At 33.2% G+C, this 19,559-nt stretch overlaps 1 long non-coding RNA gene and 1 other non-coding gene across 7 annotated transcripts in view; both read left to right on the top strand.

The window, feature by feature from the left end:
- Positions 1 to 19,559, top strand: part of LOC123289664 (uncharacterized) — a 140,895-nt gene that overhangs the window by 101,074 nt on the left and 20,262 nt on the right. For 2 of the 6 annotated variants that reach the window (XR_011493010.1, XR_011493014.1), the window contains one exon: positions 13,144 to 13,283. This is a non-coding gene — a long non-coding RNA (uncharacterized lncRNA). Of the gene's footprint in view, positions 1 to 2,740; positions 8,748 to 13,143; positions 13,284 to 15,245; positions 16,410 to 19,559 lie in introns of those variants that run through there. The other 4 variants (XR_011493013.1, XR_011493016.1, XR_011493015.1 and 1 more) reach the window with 4 other exon arrangements.
- On the top strand, positions 6,271 to 6,332 carry LOC123289988 (U7 small nuclear RNA). The gene has a single exon (XR_006534270.1). It is a non-coding gene; the product is annotated as a U7 small nuclear RNA (small nuclear RNA).

The following is a 19,559-nucleotide window of genomic DNA, read 5'->3' on the forward strand; positions in this document are numbered from 1 at the left end:
TCCTTAAATCTCTCAAGCAAAGTTAGTTGTACTTTCTAAATATGTCTAGGGCTATTTCTAAATGGCTGCAGACACAACAGACAGGAAGAAAAGTCCGAAATCTCAAGTAACCTTAGAATGGTAAGGTGGAGGACAGGAGAAAAAGACTGATATCTAAGAGCTCTTGTATCCTCATCAGAGGTGCATGCATAAGAAAATGTCTTAGTGGTGATGACTGTCTTCAACACTCCCTGATTCTTTCATTCTCTTTTCCTCAAAGGTGTGAGTCTTCATGCTATTTTTTGGATATTTTATGTCTTCCACCAAAGAACCCCAATCCAAACCTCCTTAGCCTTGTAGTCTTTCATGAACCAGGCTCATGACTATTCTGGAATCAAAATTTATTGAAAGTTCTAAGTTCCTCACTCTTGCTTTATGCTAGGTAATTGCCAGCTAGTTCATGTGAGGGAGTCCCTGTTAATATGTTAATGGATACTCCTGTGTAAAATGAGACAAATCCCAACACAACTCATGGCCCAAAATCTCAGCAGATGTGTTTTAAGCTTCAGAGTCCTTCACTTGATTAAGCCCTTCCTACTCCCTGGAAAGGAGACTGAGCAGTATGTTCACATGTTCATATGCTTTTGTAAGTTTACAAAATAAGATATTTTAACTGTAATCAAATATGACCACTCCAATTTCCCTCCCATTGCATGTGTGTAGTGTAGTTTTGAGGTTGTTGCAAATGTTTTTTGGGATCTAGCTAAGAGCAAATTTTGTTGAGGATACATACATTAGTTTTGATTTATGGAATGTACTTGTAGAGTTCAAATTCAAGTTATTGCTGGCTATAACAGCCTAAAGAAAGCTCTCAGGAATCCTCATACCTCCTTCTGTGAGTCTCATCCATTGTTGTGACAGGGTAAGAGGTGATATTGAGATGTGAGAGACATGAGTGAGTCTTACGGAAAGAAGCACTGGAAGGATGTAGGGACATTTAACTTAGCCGCTGCACAAGAAAAGTTGAAACACCCTGAAAATTTACAGCCTTTCCCAACTTTGACATTAATTCTAAAATTTACGTGACATTACCTATGAGGAATTGTGAATGTGAAAGAAACTCTTCTAAACTCTCATAATAAAATAGACGTTTTGATCACCCATGAAGAAGAAAGAATGATATATTTCTATTATCTGTAGAGAAAATACTTTTAAATTATTGCCAAATGAATGAGTAGACAGACAAAAATGAAAATTTTGTGATTACTGTAATATTTATGATTTTTTAATGTGTAATATTTACTATATTCTTTATTCTTCTAAACAAATACTTTAATTGCTAATTTTATATTCTTTTTCTTAAAGTGGGCTCTGCAAATGGTATGAGCCTCAGTATCCACAAAACATGAACTGCTCATAAATATTACTTGTTATTACTATTATTATCAATTCAATGTTTCTCCAGGGAACTTTATATTCAGTAACGACTTTCTACAAACAATATTTTGACTCAAGAAGTAACTCTACTGCAAGGAATGTCAAACTCAATAATGAATCAATAAAGGGTTTGTTTTCCTCATGTAGCTGGTGCCTAGTGAAGAGAAGTTATTATATTTTTCTAGTGAATTAATCAGTCTTCTTTGAGTCTTTCAGTATTTGAACGACTTCTCCCGTTCACGTAATAATCCTGGCAAACTCTTAATGGAACCCTTTTTTGGCTTGAAAAAGGCAGCCCTTTTCCAATAAATCTGAGTAGAAGAGATTGCCCCTGAGGATAAAGTGAAGCAATTAATTAGGCTATAAAATATTCTCAAATAAAGATTTTAAATTAAAATTTAAATTAAGATTTTAAATTAAATTTCTCATTATAGTCAGAATGTGTTAGGTTATATTACAATAACAATCAAATCTTGAAACCTTGATGGTTTACTACAGATATGTGTTTCTTGCCCTTGCAAATGCTATGGGAGGTCTGGTAACACTGCAAGGCTGTTCCCTTCCCAGGACTGACTATAGGATCCAGGATGTTTTATCCTGTGGCTCTGTAATTTCTATATGTGGTCTTCAGAAATATTGGACAAGGGAGGAATAAGAGACATTACATTTCAGAAATGAAGATATACACAAGATGCATTTCACACAAATACATCAAAATACTTGAACTAAAATGCAGAAACATTTTAATGTACAAAATAATGTATGCAATAAGCATCTCTTACTCCCTCCTCCCATTCCTGACTCTCCAACTACATCTCCCAAGTAAAGCTCATGAAAGGGGTAAGAATCAGATAAGAGATGGGTTAAGGTCTAAAAAAGACGGAATTTTAGAGGCAAACAAGATTTGGGGTCTTTTGCATGCATCACTTGAATTTTAAAGAGCTGTAAATGTAATGAATTTATATCATATAAATCAAAGTGTCACAGACTTCAAATGGCCATGTCAAATTGCCATAAACAAAGGAAAATAAAAGTTATTTATCTGTGACCTATTTTATAAAGTTGATTATAGCTATTCCACCTTCAAGAAGGTGGAGAATGACTTCCCATTCCTTAGTTGTAGGTTGCACATAATGACTTCTTCCAAAAGTGGACAGTATGGAAAGTGGGGTTGGGAGGTAACTTTATAGTGGAGAAACCTGACAAACACTATGTCCTCCAGGTGATCAAGGTCACCATCAATACTGATACATTATGTTGACAGTGTGTACACTTAATACGTGTGATGAAACTATCACTTTACCTTTTGTGGTCTTCCTTTCAGCAACACATAATCAGAGTCTAATCATGAGAAAAATATTGGACAAATCCTAATTGAGGGACATTCTACAAGATACCTGCCCAGTAATCCTCAAAATTGTCAAAGTCATCAAAAACAAGCAAAGTCCAAGAAACCGACATAGCCAAGAAGAGCCTAAGGAGACAAGAGTATTAAATTCATTGTGGCATCCTGGACAAGATCCCAGAAGAGGAAAAGGACGTTAAGTTAAAAACTGAAGAAATACGAATAAAATATGGACTTTTTCTAATAATAATGTATTAATATGGTTCATTAGTTGTAAAAATAGTACCATATTAATGTAAGATGTTGATAATAGAGAAAATAGTGGAAGCTATATAGGAACTTTCTGTTACTATCTTTATGATTTTTCTGTAAATCAAAAATTGTCCTTAAAAAGTTTATTTAAAAAAATACAAACAAAAGGTTTAAAAAAAAACCTCTCTAATCATGGCTTGCAGTTCCTCAGTAAACTATTAATATAATATTGGTCAAATTATTTTTTTGTTCAGCTGAATTCTTTAGAAGAACTGTGATACAGTCATATGACAAAAGGTACTCAATAGCCAATACAAAATTTCTCTGCATATGAAAGCTAAACTCTGTCTACGATACTTACTATTAGAAAAGTGAGAACTAAAGGTCATATAAACAGTAACAAACAATTATAGATAGATAAATAGATAGATAAATGGACAGATTATAGATAGAAAGATAAAGACAGAAGAGTAGATAGATTGAGAGAGAGAGAGATAAAGATGATAAACAAAAATATGTAAGGTTTGAAATTATAATTTCTACATAAGATAAATAGTTGATATCTGATTTTCAACAAAGAAACTTTGAAGTATATTCAATAATGAGTGATTCATTTAGGAAAAGGGCCTAAAGAGAAATCAACCAATCAACCAAATGAGTTAACAAACACACAAACTTCCATAAGGAATAAGATGAACAAAATTTTAATAGGTTTTTGAAACTATCTTAGCAGCTCCTAAAAGTTTTATTTTAGTACTCTATGTTTGTTACAGTATTATGCCCAAACTTCTAAAATGAATTCCTACTAATCTTACAAAAAATCTCATAATACACAGGTTAAAAATAAAAATCTATAATTTACTTTATTGAAGGTTCAAATTATGCCTCAGATAAAGACTCTGTAATTTTCTTACTGGAAGAGAAGGATAAAAACCTTTCTTTTGATTTACAATAAATTAGATTAGTTAAAAATGTAATTAAAGTTATAACTATAATATAATGACACTGGTTTTATAACAAAATAACAAAATTATATATCTAATGTATAATTGCTAATTTCAATATATTGAAGCTTTGGCTTTAATCCAAAAATATCACCTTTGCTAAACACAGTTTCAAAACTCCTCTTTAGGAACTAACTTCAGAACCTCTCTATAACTGACTTGAGTATTTTTACTTTCAGAGAAATTTCCCCATGAGAACTTAGATTTAATTTTTGAAACTCTCATAATACTCTTCAAAGTAAAGTTTTACAGTAAGTTAGAGGATTAAAATAATATAATTGACAAAAAATATGAAGATGTGTGTGTATGTTTTAGATTTTCAAGAATTCTGAAAAAAGCGAATTCTGATTTTTTTATGCAATGATCTCGTAAATAAAGGGAATTTCCTCCCAATATAGCTTCTTTAAAATAAATCTGTCAATTTTACTATTTATATTCCCAATCAATTTTTATACACTCCTCACACAGACATAGTGTTCTTGAAACGTTCAAATTGATATATTGAGGCTCTGAAAACTTCTATAGTTTTTACATTCTGATATTTTCTAGATTGCTGGTCATTTGTAAATTGATTGTGGTAAATTAAGCTGACCACAGTTTTGGACATATTCTACTTGACTACATTTGTATTGAACCAAGCAAGGAAGTATTGATGAACCTTTAAGAAGTCATGAAAAGTTAAAAATGAAAAGAATATAATTATAGATTTATAGCCAGAATTTTATTAATAGATTAAACATAATGAAGATAAACATTTGGTTGTAATTCAAAAAATGCATTAAGTGTAATAAAGTGAATCATTTCAAAAAACAAAATACTAAATGTTAAGGAATAATGACAACATTGCAGCTATCTTTAGAATTTGTTTAAGTGGCATTTACTTAACAGGAAAGAACATAATTGTTCAGTCAAGAACAAGTCAATTGCACATTCTCTCTCACTTGGAAACTCCATCTATTGAGTCATATGGACATGTCTGATGTAGTAAGGAGCCATCACCAACAGGGACCACCATTGGTGTCCCAGAACTCTCTGAGCTTCATCTAAGCCCTTGAATTGCATGCATTCTTGAAATGATTGGTTACACTTGATACGGGATAAGATCACCAATTTGTGTAAATCTGATTTATCAATCCAATTCAGCATATTAGCTAAGGTTGAAAAAGGAAAAAACAAAACAAAAAAATAATTGAAACCAGGAGAGGTAAAAAGATTTAAAAAGTACAGAAAATAGTGTAAGGGACATCTGGAACAGGGTCTAATGTAATGATGCAAATGGAGGAGACAGTATACAGCAATTCAATATCTGAAGAGATAACAGCTGATAATATTTCAAAACTGAAAAAATACATCAAGCTACAGGTACAAGAAGCTCTAGGAACAGCAATTTCAATTAAAACAAGAAAAATTATACCTCAAATGTTTAAAAACAAAGAAAAAGAAAATATTCTAAAAAGTAGAGGAAACGGACACTACCTTCAAAGTAGAAACAGTAATACCGACAGCTAAATTCCCTACAGAAATTAAGATATTGAAAGGAATTTTTAATGTGTGAAAATAAAATAAATCCCAATCAAGAATTCCATATTCAGTAAAAAAAATATCCTTCCAAAAATGAAAGCCAAGTTCATTCTTAGACAAACTGGAAAAATTTGTCACCAGTAGACTATACTACAAGTTGCATTAACGGAGTTCTTCAAATAGAAGAAAAGCATTCTCAGATCAAATAAAAACAGAAAGAATTAAAGAGAAACAGAAATGATAAATTTAAGAATACATTAAACAAATATTTAATGTACCAAAAATAATGAAGCTCCTTGTCATTTAAAGTACATGTACACTTAAGCTATATGACAATAATAATATAAAAATATATGTTTTATGAAATATATTTATTTATAAGAGAATATATACATTTAAGTGTTCCAAGGTCCTTGAATTTATCAGGAAGTGAAGAAAATATTAAGTATATCAGGTTCTAATTGGTCAAGTTTTATATTGTAATTTTCTGCTGATGTCATATATAACTAAAATAGTATGATATAAAGCAATTTTAAAATTTTTATAATGAGCAAAAAGAATAAGGTGGATGGTAGATTTAAACCCAAATATGTTAGAAATTATATTATATTTAAATGATCTAAATACTGTAATTAAAGGTAATTTGTCATATTAAATTTTTAAATGTAGCTATTTTGGCTGAAAGTATACGCTTTAACATAAGGATACAGAAATATTGAAGTGAAAAGATAGAAGTGCTACAACGCTTTTAGAATCTGTCTAGCAGGTTTTCTGGTCCTCATCGGAAGACCCTCCACACACACAAAAAAAAAGATAGGAGAAATAAATAACCAAAACAACACCCAAAAACTTTTATGGTTATTCTAATATCAGACAAAGCTAAGCTGTTGTACATTGATACATGGAACGACACATATCAGCTAAAATAAATAAAAGAGAACTAAGACGCATTTTAAAAAACATACTGTTGAGTAGAATGATATAGAATTTATTACTTATAGTTTTAAGCTTCCAAGACAATGAATATATATGATTTGCTATGCATAGAAGATATAAAAACATACATGGGAATGATAATTCAGAATACTATAGAAGAGGGAGAAATGGAATATGAAGAAATTAAAAGAATGGCAATACATTTTAATGTACCTAATAAATTGGCAAACAATGGAAATAAGATTAAATGAAGTTGGGAAATGGAAAGGTGTCTTTTCTATATTATTCGCCATGATTAAGGGAGACAACAGTTAGGAAGTTAGCTTAAGAAACATCAGAGTCACAGACCCAGAGCCACCCCTGTGTCAAGAGCCCTCAATATTTATCTTCTCTGTATCTGCCGGAGTAGCTGCAGAAAATCACCTCAGTTCCAGAAAATCCCTCCACATAAATATAGTTTTAGTTTGCAATCACAAAAGCAGGTATTACTGTCCATCTCTTTACCAATGTTTCTCAGCTATTCAAATAGCTCCTGACACATGGTTGATGCTCAAATATTGTGGAATGTTGTTGCATAAACAAATGATTAGAAAGATAGTGAGTATTCAATTCACAAATTTGCCACTTCTCCTCTTGCCCCAAATGTACTTCCCTCCTCATTCTTAGCCAATTTCCTCATTTTCAACAATTAAATCTTCAAATCTATTTGGCTTTCATCTTTTCCTTCTTTCCTTCTGTTTTAGTAGAAGAATTTCTTTCAAAGGTCAATCGTCTCACTTGAGCTATCGCTCCTGTTTCCTCTTGCTTTCTTGTGGACTTAATTAATTTTGTTACCATTCAAAAGTCAGAGTTTTCCCATCTTTAATGAATCATTTCCATTATTTTTTAAAAATAACCCAGTATCTCCAATATTTGAAAACGAAGTCCCATAACTTCCTCAATGTTCCCCAGCCACAGCCTCACTTTTTGGTTATTTTTCATAAACAAACTTCAAAGAACCATAGACAAACTTCCTAGAACCATGTTTACCACCTCTTTTTTCCCACCTGCATTCACATTTTAACCACTTAAATCAGATTTACTACCTAACATTCCATTTAAACCACTCTTCTCATATTCAGCAATGTCCAAACTATTGCTACAAAGAATATTGCTCTGTATTAATCTTATTCTGAATCACTACATCATTTGATACCGTTCATTTTTCTCTTTTATATTTCATGAGCCCACTCTGCTATGTAACAGATCACTTTTCTTCTCCTCTACCTAGCCTCCAAATACTGATGTTCCTCTTCTTTTCTAGGTTCTCTACTTATCTCTTTCACCATACCTTTTCATAAAGCTCTATACCAGTATCTTCCAATTCATTATCTATTCCAATTTTCTTCTTTGTATTACAAGAGTTCATATCCATCTGCTTAGTTTGACCTCTACACTTGGATAGAAACTTTTCAAATTTAAAACATTCAAAATTAAATAATTTATTTCACAATCGCTTTAAATTTCTCCCCTTAAGAATTGCCAGATTTACTCCTAGATTTCCCGAGAAGTCACTGTTTACTTCTCGGTAAATGGATACCACATTCCACCTAATTCCATAAGTCAGAAATCTGGGAATTATTCTTGATTCTTCCCTTCTGTTTACTCCTCTCATAATCTATTAGCATCTTCTGTAAATTTTATCTTGTTAATTTATTTACAATGTCTTTATGTTTCATCACCAGTCTCCTTAACGTAGTGTCATCCATCATCTTCCCAGGCTTAATATATCAGCTTCCTAAGTGGCCTTCCCACTTGAACAAGTTTCCTCTTTCCTTTTCCAAAAATGAGTGATCTTTAAAGTCCTAAATAAGATAGCGTCATTTCACAGCTAAAATGATATTCCAGTGTTCTTAGGATTATATACAATTTTTTAAATGAATCTCAAAGTACTATATAATTTGACACCAACCTATTTTTCCAGTCTTTTCTCAAATATTTGCCACTATTGATATCTAGGCACACCATTCTCCTTTCAGTTCTTTCAAAATAAAAAACTCTTCCTCAATTCATGACCATCACACATGTTATTTCTGCTTCCAGAATACTGATATCCTCGCTCTTCACTTAGCTGGCTCCTCCTCTGCTTTCCATTTTCATCTTAAATATCATCTCTTCAATGAAGCTTTTGCTAATTACCCTATGGAAAGATAACTTTAATTTGTATACAAAGCATTCAAGTGTAAAAAGAGAGGAGAATCAAAAGAGGGAGTATAAAGCCTTCAAGTATAAAAAGGGAGTATTGCTTCATATATGATTAGCCCAATTTATAATTCTGGGTTTTGGTCTGTTTTTTACATTTAGAAGGTAAAGCAGGATCCACATTTTCCTTGTTCACCACTGATCGCCATCATTTGACATAGTGGCTGAAATATACTCGGTATACAGTAAATATTTGTTTCATGAATAAAATATGAAAGAAAGAATGAAAAGCTTTTAAATAAAGAAGATTAATAAATTCAACATAAAAATCTCAGAAAATAATTATTTTTCATTTATTCAATGCAAATTAGATAAAATTTAAAGTTTTCTTCTGTATCATTCTAAATATACATTCATGCGAACACCTAGATACTATATCTTATCCTTATTCAGGTAGTTGCCTTGAGTATTTTGCCTGCATAGTGGTCAAATAAGAATACAAATTAACAGAGTTATTATCTTCTCAGTAACTTGTAGGCAATTGTCAGGTGTGCATCTAAAGAGTCCAAACAGAACTAGCCCTAAGAATTCTCATTTTTGCAAACACATGTACACGCGCGTGCATGCACACACACACACGGTAATATGATCTATATAAATGACCTGGAAGAAGAAGTAAATGATGGAGTAATAGCATTCACAATCTGTTGTTGACATACAATTACCTGGGTTAAGCAAAACAAGGCAGGCTTTTGCAGAACCCTGGAAAGAGCAACTAAGCTGGTTAATTGGTACTGGATGGCAGATGATTCACTGTAGACTCATGCAAGATACTGCACATTTAACTGAACAATGTAAATTATGTGTACATACTAATGGGTTCTAAATTAGCTGTATTCCCAAAGAGAGCATCCAGGTATTATTGTGAACAACTCAATGAAGATGTCAACTCAACGTTTAGTTGTAGGCAGAAAGGCAAGTAAGATGTTAGGTTGGGATAAGATATAGAAACTCATCATGGAAAACATTCTGTCAGTAAATAAACCAGTGATCACAGACTACCTTGGGAAATGCATTTCCTTGAGGTGATACCATGTCAAAATCATCTGAAATTTCCACTTAAAATACTGTTAATGTGTTGGATATACGTCAGTAATTTTTTATTTTTAGGAAAATAATTAGTTAAGAGGCTGTGAATTGTTTAAAAAAATGTGATACAATATGCACAGTTTCCTGATGATCTGCTAGTGTTAGAAAAAAACTTACTGAATATGAGACTGGGTAGATAATAAAGTAAGGAGTAATATTCCTAATATTCAGGGGGAGGAAAGAAAATCAAATGATGAGGACAGTTGTTAAGCAGGATGTGAGTTTGATGAGGTTGGTATGAGGCAAGCAAATCCAGTTTACTGTGTTATTTATCTCAGGATATCTTTCTTCAATTTTTTATGATTGTTTACGCATCCTGTCAATAAAATGTGAGCCAAAAATAGGCTGCAAGGTTGTGTCTACATAATGCTAAAACAATTGATGGAAAGCTAAAGAGCCCTCATAGCTCCTAGACTTGCTCTTATTAGAGAAATTTTAAAATCATATAGTAATTATTTGCTACTGATTCATCTCTTCCACTCTACAGTGAGTTATTCAAAAGCAAGATTCAATATTCAATAACATATACCTAAGACTACAGCTTCTGGCATTTGGTGATCAATAAATGTTAGCTGGATAAATGAATTAATGAATGAGTTCACTTGCAAATGAATGAATTGGTTTCATTTGCATAGCACCAAGGAAAAACTGTCACTTCTTTCTGAGGTATGAACCTGTATTTCTCAATGGGTGAATGAAATACCTTGGGATCAAATAGTTCTGTTATAAATATTAAATACAAAGTATTCTGACGACCAAATAAATTATTAAGCTCTATACTTGCTTCTCTTTTTTGATCGGTATGTAATTTCCTTGAGAGATTCAATCTATAACTGTGCATTGCCTATCTATTCATAAAGAGTTATAGGTGCTGCAGATTGAATGAAGAGAACACACATGGCCCTGCCAGCATGGATCTTAAAAGCAAGCTGGAAAGATTGAATAAGTTATTAACAATGTGATAACTCTTGCCAAAAGAGAATATAGGTTAATGTGCAAACATACAGCAAGATTTGTCCTAGTTAAGGAGTCGGGAAAGGTTTCGATTAAATTCACTACAGTGAGGAATTGAAAGATGGGGAGAGTTAGGTAGGTAAGTTGACAGAAGTAGGAGGAAGGCTGATGTCCTAATTTCCTTTGCTTGAGAAGACTGGCACATTTGTAGAATTGGATGTCTTGTAAGGGGAAAACTTTGAGAACAAAGAGGTGAGTGGTGCTGCTAAAGCAGGGCGTAGGCAGCTTTTTGAACATATACATCCTTGTGGCCTACTTTGAGACTTTTGAATTTGATCTTTATGGTAATGGGACATTGAACGTTCTGATATGGGGAGTAACATGTTCCAGTTCCTGCTTATAAAAAAATTACTCTGGCTGCCTCATGCAGGAAGGACTTGGATAGGTATGCCAAGAGCACTACAAATTAGAGGGCTATTGCATTCACACAGAACGGAGGAAGAGAAAGTTATGTACAATATGAAGTGCGTAATAATCACAATGGAATATAGGATGTATTGATTCTCAATGTCAAATATATAGTAATTATTATGAAGCATATGGAAGATATAATTAATATAGTCTTCTCACGTGATGACAGGTTAAAGTAGCAACTAAAAATTACTCTTCTTTACATACTTTATAGAGAGTTCTACCATTTACCTCTTGATTATGGTATTACTTCTCTATGAAGCTATCATTATGCTGACTCTTCTGTTCATGTAAACCACCAGTCAGTTCAGACAATCAGCTAAGTGAAATTACTGAAATTTTACTAATTGAAAATTTTGCTTAATTGAATTAGTGAAATTTTTCACTAATATGTCTGGTTGTTTAATTAAATTGGTAAAAATCAATTAGCTATCTTGGCCTCTTGGGGTTTCTTTTTTATTGTTTTGGTTTGGTTTCTTTCGAAAAAGACTCAGAATGGCTATGCTCTTATACAATAGGAGGTAAAAATGAAGATGTGAAATGTGTCCCTGTTCTTAGATACATGAACCAGAAATCACTGGGGCATCAACTAGCCCAGTTTTCCCTTCACATTGCATCCTGTTCTGTCATTCTTCTACACACTATTTTCTACCATTTCAATACCCTCAATTATAGTACTGGCTACCAAGAATGTAAACTTATAGTAAGACATATCATTTGCTTTCCATTATAGATATGATAACAAATTTACTTCATAGATAGAAGGAAGCATATTACTTTCTGAAAAGAAAGCATTGCCCCATTCCCTCATGAATAAAAATATGCTGTAGTAGTAGGGCTGCCAAGAGTTACACTATATTTCCTTAGGATTAGAGGCAACGTTTCATTTTTGATAATGTACTGGAAAGGTAAAATGCATCAGAAAACTCTATTCACTAAATTTATCATTCACACAGTTGGCCTATCATAGTTAGTCACATAATTCATAAACTGATTAAGTGCAAAGTGAATGAATCATGTAACTAAATATTTTCAAGGCAGTGCATGAATGATAGAGTTAATCAATAATGTACCCAAACTCACTTTACTTGCTATTAGCACAGTACTCTTTATTTTGGCAAGTGGTAGAAAATCTATATTTGGAGGTCATTCAGAATCACAGGTCTAAGGCCAATCGTAGGCATAATTGTAGAGAATCAAGTATTTCTTTACAAGTCTCCATGCTTTCTAGATTTTTTCCGAATCTTTTTAGCCCATTTAACCTGACACTTAAATTCCTAGAACATAATTTTAAAAGATCAGTGGAAGTTGACTTTATTTCAAGAAAATGCATACCTTTCTCTTCCTTTTGCAAAACTATTGATGGGAATGCCTTGTAAAAACTCATTTGGTATTTAAAATTTTGCTGAAGATTCATCATGAAGGACACCCAGTAAAACTGAAATGTAATTTTAAAACAATGAAAGGCTAAAAGAGGTTGTGAGGAAACCAATACCAATATATTCTTCCTCATAACCCGTATAGCACTATTAAGACTTAGTAGGCTTCTTCATTAATACCGTTATGTCTGAGTTGCTTTATCTGTCATTTAAATCAAAAGTCTTCTGAGATATAAAACCATCTTATTCTGCCTATTAAAAAATGCCAACTGTGCTGCCAGTCTTGTAAATAAATAATCATGAATGTCTGCAGGAGACAGGCTCATCTAGCACGGCCTTGCTTTTAAAGAGAAAAAAACTCAGAGGCATTTACTTCAAACTATATGCATTTATTTACTCATTGACATCTGGCCAATTTCCACATTTCTAAAGCAAGAGATAATTTATACATTAAACTTAAATAGTTATGACAGGCAACAAGTTGGAATAAAGCAAAAACAAATAAACAAATGACCCTTGTTCTTGCCATGTTCAGATAACTGCCTTATTCAAGAAATTGACTGTGGAGGAAATAGAATTGCCTTTCAAGATTCCTTGCAGCTGTGATCCAAGGCAGAAAAAAAGATATCCCACAGCAGGAATTCACCCAGCAACCACTGCACCTCAGCAATGTAGGTGAGTTTGTATTTACTCCATCCTCCGACGCTCCGAACTCACTAAGTTTACTGCTTCATCACTTGCCTGACTACATTACAAAAACTCAACAACCAGACATCTTTGACCAGACTCAGACCAAAAGTATGACCCTGATAAGCTATCAGTCTTAGTTATGACATAGTTTGTTGTCTTTGAGGCTATAAATAAGGTCACTTATAGACAAAATTGTGACACAGGTAAACTTTGACTTGATGTCTTACCAGAGATCCTTATGCCACTTCTTGATTTTCTAAAACCCTCTTTCGGGGAGGCCATACTGGTGTGCTCTTTGTTGTGGAGTTAAAAGAAGTCATTTAACAGAATTGAGATTGTTCCATAATAATCATCTTAATATCCTGATATTTATATCCTTGACCTTTTAATATGACCAAATATTCAAATATATGATTATTAATGGCTATAGTTCCAACACCCTAAGATTGGTTATTCCCTACACTCATATAATTTAGTTTTTTAATAGATATTTTATCATACATACTCTTCTAAATAAATAGTAGTGTGACGAACATCTTTGTGCATTTTGGTTTACTCCTTAGGATTCAGTCTGCCAATTAGAGTAATGGAATCAAAAGAATGAATATATTTGAACTTACTTTCAAAAATGGTGCACTTGCACATGTAGTATTTGAGAAATAAATTTTAATTGCTATTTGAACAATATTATACTTCTACAAATGTAAATTACCACTAAATCTTAGCCCAAATGAAAAACACAAATCATAAGGATTGTTGATATGTTTGCAGATCAACGAACAACAATCGACAGAAAGTCAACACATTTCATACTTGCTTTAACTATGCATAGAGATACTGAATACATCTAAATAAAGTCTCTGATTACTAGGCCAGGAGAACAATAATTTCAATCACTATTTGGTGGTTTTATGTCACCTTAAGTATGATTAAATTGTAAATTCCCCTAGTATGAAAATATTCCTCGGACTATATCATCAACTTGGAGTTTCCTGAACTGAGGAATTAAGAAAAATACTGATGCCTGCTTACTCTTACCCAGAAATTTTTATTTAATTGTTCAGGGATGTGGACATACAAAGATTTGGGTTTTTTCAGAGGTATCCAGATGATTACATTTAGCAGCCATGGTTGAAAATTACTGCTTTAGATAAAGGAAGCTGTGTGTGTGTGTGTGTGTGTGTGTGTGTGCGTGTGCAAATATATGTGTGAAAGTATAGGTTAAAGGAAATAAGCACATGTGACTGGCATAGGGACTGAAGATTCAGGGATTTATGCACAAATCCTGGCTGGAGCTCTGATTGATTTCTCTAAGAAGAGATATAATGGAACTGGAAAACTTCCAGAGAAGGGAAATAAAACTGAGACTAGGAGTGCTGAGGACAGTATGTGGGCAAAAGATAGTATTTGATTTCCAGGACTGGTTGTAATATTTTTGTCTTATGAGGGTTAGTGGTAACCATAGTTACCAGAGAGTATGGGATAATATCCTGTGCTAAAAATAACTCTTACATATTCCGCAAATCCAAAACTTGTTTTGGTTCATAAGGAAATGCTTGATCATGAAAATGGTAAGATCAGTCAGACATTAACATTATTTTACTCAAAATGACAGAAATAAAGCAAAAATATAGTAACAGATGATCATAAAGTCTACTGCTCCAATTCTTAGTAAATTGCGCAGGAATTCTAGACATCCAGAAATCATTTTGAGTATGGACAGAAACTGAAAAGCATGGAAAGAGAAAAGCTCAAAAAAGAAAGGTGGAAGAATACAGCTGAAAAATCTTTCCCATTTGGAATTTTGCTGAGGGGTCCCAGCCAGGAATTATTTCTTTAAATTAAGAGATTGAAAAGTAATAAAACTCAGCCTCAAGTGATTGAGTCAATCCACTCTGTTGAGGCGAGCCCAGTGTCTGTGACACACCTTTGTGTTTACTCTTTCAGGCGTACAGGAAAGGGACCTGTGCCATGTTCATCTCCCTCTTTAAAATCAGCACAAAAGACAACGATATCAAGGGTAAATGGTCCTATGAAAAGATTGTAGAATTTTCCTCTAGAGGTTTTACTCATAGAAGTATTAAAGATTTATACTATATTCCTCCAGAGCTTACTATATGACTAGAAATAAACATTTCTGCAAGTCCGAGCTTGGGTAGAATCACCACGTGGACACTTGTCACTTATGTATAGAGCATGGATGAGGTGGGCAATAGGAGTTGATGGAAAAGAGCCACAGAAACAAATAAGTCAATTTCCACAATGATCTATTCAAGATCATTTGAAATATAAGTAGCCAGGGAAAATGCATTTATGATCATCAACAATTATTCACTACAACGTGCACTTGAAAACTATGCTTAAATTAACCCAATATATGTGAATTGGAAACAAGAATTTCTACTCCCAGATCTTTTCTTTTAAAAAAAGCTATTTAGCCGTGGGTAGTAAGTGCAAGGCCTGATAGTATCTTATTCTTTTTTTTTTTTTTTTTTTGAGGACGTTTAGCCCTGAGCTAACTACTGCCAATCCTCCTCTTTTGCTGAGGAAGACTGGCCCTTAGCTAACATTTGTGCCCATCTTCCTCTCCTTTATATGTGGGACGCCTACCACAGCATGGCTTTTGCCAAGCGATGCCATGTCCGCACCCAGGATCGGAACTGGCGAACGCTGGGCCACTGAGAAGGGGAATGTGCGAACTTAACCCCTGCCCTGCCGGGCCGGCCACTCTTATTCTTGATTCTGTGTAATGTCATGACAGAGACACACACACATATATGATGACCTACGTGATCTAGCCTTTCCCTTTATATTTCTCTGAACTGATTCAGATGAGTAACAGCTGCCAAATTATACTTCAGATATGATCTGTCTCCTATACAATATTCACACGATAAAAATATACAGCATCTTAAGTCAACCACTATTTTTATTCTTTACTAATGGCTCATAAAGGGCAGGAAAAATATTTCAAACCCATAGTGTGAATGGATTGACATCTTCAAAGCAAAGTAGAGAATAATATGCAGGGAATTTCTGTTCTAAGAGCATCCAATTCCATCTTTAGCATAAGTTGCCTGATTTATTCAAATGATGTTGCTTGTATTTCATTTTATCTTTTTATGTTAAGTTTAAAATATTCTTTTTTTAGAAATAAATCACAATTTATTATATACTGTTGGAGACATGTCTTTTACTTTATGATGTGTGTTTTATGATCATTTATGAGAATATATTACAGAATATTTTAGAAATATTATATTTATGACATTAATGGTCTTAGTTGTGAAGATATCAGAACGATCTCATGCTACTTATTGATGCTCTAAATCAAGCATTGGCAAATTTTTCAGTAAAAGATCAGATTTTTGGCTTAACAAGCTAAACAATCTCTGTAGCAACTACTCAACTCTGCCATTGTAGCATGAAAGCAGCCATAGGTAATATGTAAATAAATGAGTGTGTTTCAAAAAAAAACCCTCTTGTTCACAAAAGAGGTGGTGAGCTGGATTTGACCCAAGGGCTGTAGTTTACCATCTGCATTTTAGGCCAACTGTCCACTAAGTGGTGACTCAGCAACCCAGGCTACCTCAATCTGGGGGTTACCCCTCTCCAATGAGACCACTGAGTTTATATCAATGAGGAACAGTTGGCTGGAGGATCATGCACAAGTTCTTAAATACTTTGGCCATGAAGTGTCACATGTCCCTTCTGCCCCCAGCCCATTGACCAGAGCTAATCATATGGCCTTGTGGAACTGTTACAGGTCTGGGAAATCTGAAAACAGATGGGATGTTAAGTGAGCCTGCTGACTGCACACTCAAGAATTATAGGAGGCAATCAGCAGAGAGATAGTGTAGATAATTATTAACAAAGCATAAGTTTCCAGTATAAGTTACAAGTTGGCCAAATAACTTTTAGGAAGTGGACATTATGTAATTTGTTTTGTGTTGTGCTTTCAACAATATGGGCTGTAATAAGCCCTGTAGTGCTACAGAATAGCTGAAAAGTGAAGAGAGTACACAAATAGGAAAGAGAAACTTTTTTTTAATTTGCAATAGGAAAAGTATTATTCAAAATGTATATTGAGGAAAACAGCATTTTTAGAAATGCTATCTTGATGAAAACTTTATATCTAAAAGTTGAAAAAAGATTAAATACAGACCAAACAACTGTGACTACAAACACCCGTGTACACAGCAGGGGTCATCTTGACCACCCCACCACAGGCTGCCGTGAGAAAAACAACAGTGAGGGACACGCCGAGGGGAGGAGCAACAAAATCTGGTTGATCAAAGAAGAGCTGGATTCAAAGAACACCAAGGACAGAGACAGCCCCTACACAGTTAAAGTCGTGTTTAATTATTCTTTAAAGAATTTTAAATTAGTATCTAAACTAAGATTATATATACCATGTATAATATGTATAATATATTATAGTGTGTGTGTTACATATCTATCCATGTTTATATTAGGTCTTTAGTAAGATGTATAGATGACATAGCTATAAATATAGATGCCATAGATATAAACATACAGATATATAGTATATGGTGCCATTTTCTACAGTGCAATAACATAGCTTTTTAATATTAAACGTTAAGATATAGCACCTTTAGAAGTTTGTTTTATATAATCCATATATCTTTTAAGCTATTTTCATTTTTAGAGCCAACAATAGAGCCATAACTATTTCCTTTCAATGTTTTGAAATACACTTTCATAAAGTCCTGGTCATGTCTGGTGACTTCCAGCCTTCATTTCTTTGGTTTTAACACGCTAAAAAATGACATAGTGACGTATTCCCAAAGATCATTTTGCTTCCATTCCCAATTTTCTTTACTCATCATAATAGTGTCCAAAGTTGCAATTCCCCACATTGATTCCTCTACATTTTCCATGATGAAATATTTAATAAAGTGAGTCAAGAATTTATCAGATATTCTGTTTTTGGCAGAATAAAACTTCTAACAGATAAACTCCTCTATCATTTTTACTATTAATATGGTGCCTATTTTATAATATTCATTAAGAAGTCATTTTGAATATTGTTCCACTGGCCTAGAACTCTGAAAAAAATTTATTTCTGCTTCTCTTACCCTTTTTTCTCCTCCAAAAAGTTTCAACTGCAATTCCACTTACCTCTGTGAATTTTTATTCAATAATACATTGTTCTGACATATAATCTAATGTAGCAGAAAAATCATCAGCGTTGGAATCAGACAGGTCCAGGTCCACATTATGGGTGGCTTTTGAAAACTTCTATTAACTCTTTGAGCCAGTACTCTTTATCTAAATCAAAATTATGTTTAATATAAAATCTCTACAAATTTATTTGTGTATTTATCTCCATTAACTTGGTGTTTTGCATCCTCTCTTTTTCATGTTGAAGAAACTATTGTTAAATATATTCCTTGAAAGAAACATTTCAACTCTTTTAAATTCTCTAGGTTCATGAGATTCTAGGTGTATTTTGTTATCAATTTCTTTGGAGAAGCTGAGATGTTAAAAATAAAAAGAGAACAGCCCAAGGTTCAAATTACCAATCATTATTCTTCCATTCACTCCTGTTTCTGGAATAAGAATGAAAGACAATTGCTAAATTCTGTTTGGGGAAGACAGTAAAAGGTGAATTACATATGGCCCTAGTTTACAATCTAAGTAAGGAACTTTATTTGCATTTTTACTTTTTTCTTTTAGAAAAATTTTTTCTGAGTACGTGTCCACTATGCAACAACAATAAAATTTATAAAATTAGAAACATAGAATTGAATAACTACTAAATAACTTACTAAATTTTTCATGTTTTACCCCTGGATAATTACTCATGTGGCTTCAATTGAAGATTTCTAAAACAAAATCAAATAGTCAGCACATAACTTCTAAATTCCTTTCACAGGAAAGTATTATCCTCTACCTGTGGTTGCATAATTCTCAATAATGCTAAAGGTAGTTATTTGTATACCACAAGTAAAGTAGGCCTTTTAGTGTTGGCTAATGCAGAGTGGAATGGCCATTAACCATTCATTTTTTGTGATGGAGGGATTGCATTTACACAACTTGTAGAATTTTTATTCACCCATTTGTCAAGTTTACTTCTCTAAGGTTGTCACAATTTTTCCTAGTTATCATCATGTGAAAAGTTGCTTGTGGCATAAGTTCATTAAATGTAGTTTGGCCAAATGAACCATGTATAGTATAGACAGCTGGAAATCCTGTCAAACAAGATTTATGCAAAAAGATGGTCCTGTGCAATGGTAT

Source organism: Equus asinus, chromosome 11 (genome assembly GCF_041296235.1).
Source record: "Equus asinus isolate D_3611 breed Donkey chromosome 11, EquAss-T2T_v2, whole genome shotgun sequence".
NCBI lineage: Eukaryota > Metazoa > Chordata > Mammalia > Perissodactyla > Equidae > Equus > Equus asinus.